At 41.9% G+C, this 7372-nt stretch overlaps 1 pseudogene; it reads right to left on the bottom strand.

The window, feature by feature from the left end:
* Positions 1-524: 524 nt before the first annotated feature.
* Positions 525-2048, bottom strand: LOC115779630 (duodenase-1-like; annotated as a pseudogene).
* Positions 2049-7372: the final 5324 nt, after the last annotated feature.

Below are 7372 nucleotides of genomic sequence, written 5' to 3'. Positions count from 1 at the left end.
TTACAACAACCGTGCATGCTCAGAGCACTTCATCATTAGCTTTCTTTAGTGTCATGCAGCATTGATGTCAACATATCCGGTCTCTGTTATTCAACACATATTTCAATAGTTCATTAAGCTGTTTGATAAAATCTGTCAGGACAGGTTTGGATTGCGCAGCATCAAAATCCAAGCCAAGAAATTCTCCCAGCATCCCTCAAATCTTACGTCTATTTCACCAGTGACTGTCCCTCGAACATCGGGCGGTGACTTATGTGGAGCTGGAGCAGTATTCCATAATACATGACACACCAAAAAACACAAACAGCACCTGCACCCAGCACACATCAGAGCCAACGGTAATAACTAAATCTTCATATTAGCTCATTCCCAGAAACTGGCACGTTAATGACTTTACTTTTGTTCCATTCATGCGTTCTTGTTCCTCATTCATGTAGTAATAAACAAGTAAAAGGACAAATTTAATGACATGAAAGCAGAAACTTGCGTCTCATTTGGTGCTGGAAGCACGTGAGGCAACAGTTTCATGCAAGTGACTGAGATGTACCCATGGTAACTGACGCAGTCGTCTTTTTACGGGGCTGCTGCTTCCTGCCCGAAGAGCTGCGGTGAACCACTTCTTCGGTTACCTCGATACGAGTCTCAGTGATCTTAAAGATCAAAAACTGAATCTGAGTTATGAGACGTGAACTGAATTTGACCGAATGCATATTTGGAGATAATAACTGAGATAATAACGAAGTTGAATGTGGGGCATATTTTTATTTTTCGGTTGCACAGACATCAGAAATGCTCCCATTTCAAAACATTTAGTAATGATTTCAGTTAACCTTTGAACCCACAATCTTCTTGATCCACTGAAGTGTTTCGAGACATCCGTGTAGACGTTGGGTACATCTGGGTATTTACAGTTACTGTTTTGTTGAAAGAACAACCCCAACAGCAAACCCGCTGCACACCAGAGGACCGCCGGAATCCCCCTGTGAGGAGGAAGGATTTTAACATCAGTTTCGTATTCAGTGGTTCATTCGTTTGTTAACAACAAAAAAAGACATTTTTCATGGAAAAGCACAGGAAACACACCTGACAGAATCCTTTGTCTGTTTCATATCCACCTCACAGATAACACTGGCAGGAAGGCCAGGCCACTGCCTCTGACACACTCGTGGGTTGATGACAGACACATTCACCACTCTCAGCTCACTGGCTGGAGCGCCAGTTTCGTTAATCCCCATCCTGCCACCTGGCACACTTCCTTGTCTTTCAGGTTTCCTTCAGCAGGTGGAAGTGGAATTTTTTGTATTTTGTCATCTGTTTGAACTTCTGTAGACAACTGAAGACACAACATAAAGCAAAAAAAGAAAGAATAAAGAAAATGCCTGCTTTCATACTGTAGCTCTTGTTTGGTAATGTATTTGAATTATTAGACCAAAATATATCAGTGAGACTGTTGTGACTACAAATATGTACTTACTTTAATCAGCATGATGTTCATCACCCAGTCCGACCTTTTCATAAGATTCAGGCTTGAACTTTGCAGCAATAGATATTTTTTGATGATGGCTAGTAAGATTGTGGGTCCCGAGAACAACATGCCTTGGCTTCCTGAAGGAATAATCATTGACAGCATGTTTCAAACTGGTTTTAAAATGACATGAACCGGAGACTGCAGCAGAAGACGTCTGATTACTCACAAGTCATCACAGTGTGCAGCAGTGACCACAAAGTCCTTACGGATGAGAAATCCTTCCACATACATGACCATGGCTGTCCTGCACCGAGGCCATATATAGCATGGAGTTCTTGGGGGCTACGTACCCATTTATGATGTCACTCCCACGAGCTGAAAAAAAGTAAAAAAATAAAGAACAGAATAGAATAGAATGCCTTTATTGTCTTTACAATGAGATTGGAAAAATAAAGCAAACAAAATGAAGTTAATGCTTCATTAAACAGTCAGAGAACAACAACAAAGGTCTGCAGTTCTTACCAAGTTGTCCGAGGCACGTAAGAGCGTGGAGGAGCAGAAGTGTTTGCACTCCGTGCATGATGCCAGCGAAATGGTCAACGTGTCTTTGTAGGAATGTCAACTTGAGCTTTTTTATGGCTGTTTGCTGTGTCAAGTATGATTACCATCCATTGCATTTGACTTGTAACCACATCCTGTTTGCCTATTGTGTTATCTTCACAGTATCTCATTCCCCATAATCACACGGCCTTATCAGTCAGAAACACTTAGTTGTGTTGTGATTACGAGTTTCTAGTTTCTCACATTATTCATTTCTTACTTTAACACCCTTTGTCATTCGCTTTTAGTTTGACTTTTCCAGTTTAAGACACTGTCAGCCTCCTGATCAGGTTCATTCAATACTTTCTGTATTACAAATTAATCAACTTTTGTTGAATGACTTTCGTCTATTTATTTATTATATATATATATATATATATATATATATATAGAGAGAGAGAGAGAGAGAGAGAGAGAGAGAGAGAGTATTTATGCCAATAGTAATAACATAATGGTATTTATAACTTGGTTCATAACCTGTACACACACAAGGGATGCCTTTTCAGAGCAAGCCAGTGTACTCCTAGTGCCAGTCCCAAGTCTGGATAAATGGATAAAATGGGAGAGTTGCATCAGGAAGGGCATCTGTCCTAGATCTTGGCCAACTCACACATGCAGATCCTCAGTATGATTTCCATACTGGATCGTCAGGGCAGGGGTCGGAAACCTGTAATTCGGAAAGTGACACGAGTGACGCATATATTGAGAAACTAAAATAAATAAATCAATTAATTAAATGATTTTATTTTAATATTTCAAGATCATAATAATGTTCCAATTTAAAACTACAACAAAAACCAAACTGACAAAAATAAAATGCACTTCAACTGGATACTTATAATTTATAAGGTGTGTTGGCAGGCACAAGAGAAGAAAAGACAGGAATGTGCAGAGACAACGCCTTCTGGAGGGAGAGAGCTGGCTGGTATGATGGAGAGAAGGCAGGTAGATACACTGTATGAAGACCAGGTGGAAGGGAAGCAAGCCTCAGAGCATTGCAGGGTTCTAGCCAGCGGGTGATCCCCCAGTGCCGGGCTGAGATTCTCACTGGTTTGCGATTGTATTTGTTTGCCATTACCACAGTTAGCAAGCGGCCATCCAATAGCCAGGGGGAGTAACATGGATGAAGTAGTAGAAAGTGTCCCCAGGGGGCAGAGAGTGGTGATTTGGAATTCAGTGGACATGTAGGTGAAGGGAAGAGAGCTGATAAGGAGGTGCTGGCTAGGTAAGGAGAGAAATTCAGAAGGATGGATGGGGGTGGATTTTGCCAAATGGCCTCAAGAAGAAGTAGGAACAGAGTGATGTATTAGAGTGGAGGAAGGCCCACACAGGTGGACTACATCTGAAAAAGAGAGAGAAGACTGCAAGTGTGGCAACTAGGAATCATAGGATGGTAGTCAGTAGGATAACTTTGGAAATGAATAAGAGGAAGTGTGTGTGAAGGCAGAGGTGAGGACTGAATGGTGGAAGTTGAAGAAGGAAGAATGTTGCTCAGAGTTCAGGGAGGATTTGAGACAGGAGTTGGAGTTGATGTGGAAGAGTTACTAGATGACTGGGAAAATACAGCTGTAATGCTGAGGGAAAGTGCCGGGAAGGTGTTTGGTGCATCCTGTAGACAGAGGAAAGAGGGCAATGAGACTCGGTGGTGGAATGAGGAAGTGGGATGGTCAGGGAGATGAAGAAAGTAGACGGGAGCACTGGGAGGCTCGGCGTATGGCAGAGAGAGGTGCACACACACACACACACACACACACACACACACACAGTGTGTTTTGCTATCTTTGTGGGGAATTTCCATTGACTTCCATTCATTTCTACAGCCTAAACCTTACCTTTACCCTTTTCCTAACCCTAACCATCACATACCTAACCCTAACCCTAACCTAAACTCAATTCATACCTTAGCCCTAACTCTGACCCCTGACCCAAAAACAGGGTTTCCCCTTGTGGGGACAAGGTTCCAGTCCCCACAAGGAGCAATTGGTCCCCACAACGTAGTATATGTCAGGAAAATTGTCCCCACAAGGTATTATAAACATACGCACACACACACACACACACCACACACACACACACCACACACACACACACACACACACACACACACACACACACACACAGAGAAGCACACCATTCTGATGATAACTTTCAAACCCCAAAGCAGCATCTATTTCTGCATATTCCATATCAACTATCAACTGTGTGAAACACCTCCCATAGTGCATGGCATTAGTGACATCACAGTGTCAGGCCTAAGTCTTAGGTCTTACCAAGCTGCCTGAGGCATGTCAGAAGATGGATGAGCAGAAGTCTCTGCAGACCGTGCACGATGCCAGCCGCATGGCTGACCTGTCTTTGTTGGGGAGAGCCTTTTATAAAGCGGTTTGCTTTGAAGGTAAGTATGACTTATTCTGACTTCTAACCACCTCCTTTTTAAAGCGCCTTGAGGTGACTGTTGTGATTTGGCGCCATAAAATAAAATAAAATTGAACTGAATCCTTTATTCTAAGCCAGTTTGCACATTTGAGACTTATTTTTACATCACTTTATTAGGGCCTGAGCACAACCTGTGTGAAGGCTCTATTGTAATTGCTTTGGACATTTGGGGCAAATATAATTGCTTTTTTGAGGGCCTAAACATACTCAAAAACTCATGAAAATTTTTGCACACATGTCAGGTCTGGTGAAAATGTAAGAATTCTAATGGTTTCAGGCATGGCCCTTTCAAAATGGCTCTACAGCGCCACCTTTAGTTCAATTCCTACTGCTGTGTTTCATGTATATGTATGAAATTTGGTACACATATGTAACACGTCCAGATGAACCCAGGGTCCAATGGCACAAACCCAACAGGGAAGTCGCCATTTTGAATTAAATGGGGTGATTTTAGCGATTTCCTGCCCTCATACTTTTCTCTAATAACTCATAGGTTTTGGATCTTATCAACTTCATATTTGTTTTCTCTTATCTACACACCAAGGGGAATCTACATTTAAAAAATGGTAAGTTTTCACCAGAGGGGTGTGGCCGTGACACTGCAGTGAATTTCAATCATTTGCCAGGAAATTTTCATTGCCTCTCTCATTCAAAGCTACATTATCCAATCTGCATCAAACTTCTTCAGTAGGATGACAGTCTGTGCCCCTGAACTCATAATTACTGACAGTCATAGCGCCACCTAGTGGGTACAGGAAATGTCATGTTTTACACTTTGAGGTACAGCTCCAAGGTGGTTGAGCAGAACCATCTCAAATTTCCCCCTGGAAAGCCTTAAGGAGTTACATTGATTCAAAACTGTGAGTTTTTCGCCAAAGGCTGTGACCCTGGCAGGATGTCAAAGTTCGATGCTTTGCCATAAAGACAAAAATGGCAGTAACCCAAAGCCACATTGCCCAATCTGCATCAAACTTTAGTGGTTTGATAAGCCTCCTGCCCTGAACACAATTTATGTACAAAATCCCTAAACGTTAGAGTGCCACCTAGTGGGACCTGGAAATATCATGAAATACCATGTTTTTTGCGTAGCTCTGGAGCTACATTTATCTACATAACTGAAATTGTGCAGGTTGATGTAACATCCTAAGGACATACAAAAAAGTCTCTCGGACCCATACCTGAAACCCTACAGGAAGTCAGCCATTTTCAATTGAAGGTGTCATTTTTTTGCCATTTTCAGGCCTGCTATTTAAATCATCTCGTCCTAGGCTATTTCACCCAGTGAGACCAAAATGGCTCCAGATCATCTAGACAAAGTAGCGACCAGTTACACCAAGCCGTTGAATTGGGCTTTCATTTTTCTCCCTTGCCACAAATTGTTTGTGCACTCGTTCGCACATGCTTTGCCCGATCAGCCCTAAAAATGTAATCACTTGTGTAAAAAAATCAGGCTGAACCCATAACTATGGCTTTCAAGGCTATAGGTGCAATAGTGCCCCCCCTACAGAAGCAAATGAAATTTGTATGACGGTCTTACAGAATTAGTTTCTCTGAATTTAGTTTCTCTGAAATGCATAAAACATTTGTTTCAACATTCCTGACATCATCCTGATCAAAAAATCAATGAGACCCATGCTCTATTTTGCACGCCACAGCCATGACCATACCCTAAATACTGCTTTGGGTTATATGGAGAGCAAAAATTTAGTTTTGCAGAAATGTATGAGAAATTGGTTACAGACATTCTGTACACCATCACAATCAAAAAACCTCCAAGGGTGGCATGGCTCATGCGTGCCACGGGTTGACGTGTGCTGGTTGCACGGGCCCGATCATCGCCACTTGCGGCTTTATAATTGTATTTTTATTCAAACACAGTTTTCCTTTATGTTTCAGACAGTTTGGCTCCATCACTCCATTCTGTCAGTCAAACCATTACCTCAGATACTAAATCATGGCTAAAGCACTTTGTGTGATAAGCAAAGGCTTACATCCAAATATGCTAAAACCAACATAGCTAACATAGCAAATGTTATGCCACATAATCATCTCTCTGGCATGTTAGCATTTGGCTTAAGAATAGTCACAGACATATATAGCTCCAGACTTCTACAACACTATTTGTTTAGAAGTTTTAGATGAAATTCCACAAGTATGTACATGAAACATTCAGGAAGATCCAGCACTTACTGTACATACAGCACCTGTTCAGTAACACTGTTTATTATGACAAGATTTGCCCCTCTGTTTCTGCAGTCCTGTCTGCCCCTTTTCTCACGGAACCAGTCCCATAAGCGAGAAATAACAGGTAGGACAGGGGTAGGGAACTCCAGGCCTCGAGAGCTGGTGTCCTGCAGTTTTAGATGTGTCCCTGATCCAGCACACCTGAATCACATATAGAAGTCATTAGCAGGATTCTGGAGAACTTGACTGCAGACTGAGGAGGTAATTCAGTCATTTGAGTCAGGTGTGCTGGATCAGGCACACATCTAAAACCTGCAGGACACCGGCTCTCGAGGCCTGGAGTTCCCTACCCTGAGGTAGGAGGACACATTCTCCCTGAAAGCAGCAATGAGCTTTTAAGTGAAAACAAATTATCTTGTGTTCACATTAGTGGACATGACATTTGAGAGTTTCTGCACTTTAGACTTCATTTCACTCAATGAAGTGTTTCACACTTTGTTAAACAATATTATCCCATACATGTAAGAGAAATTACAAAATAAAAAAGAGCATCCCAAATAAGAGCACAGTTGTCAAGAGTTACAAACTAACTTTACCATGCTGACAAAGTTAATGTGCAAACCCTTACTTCTTCCTATGAGACAAGTCATCACTAAGAAGCAATCGACCTCTAAGAACCTGTAG

This window comes from Archocentrus centrarchus, chromosome 4 (genome assembly GCF_007364275.1).
Source record: "Archocentrus centrarchus isolate MPI-CPG fArcCen1 chromosome 4, fArcCen1, whole genome shotgun sequence".
Lineage (NCBI taxonomy): Eukaryota > Metazoa > Chordata > Actinopteri > Cichliformes > Cichlidae > Archocentrus > Archocentrus centrarchus.
The sequence above is the reverse complement of the archived record's forward strand: the minus strand, read 5'-3'. Positions and strand labels throughout refer to the sequence as shown.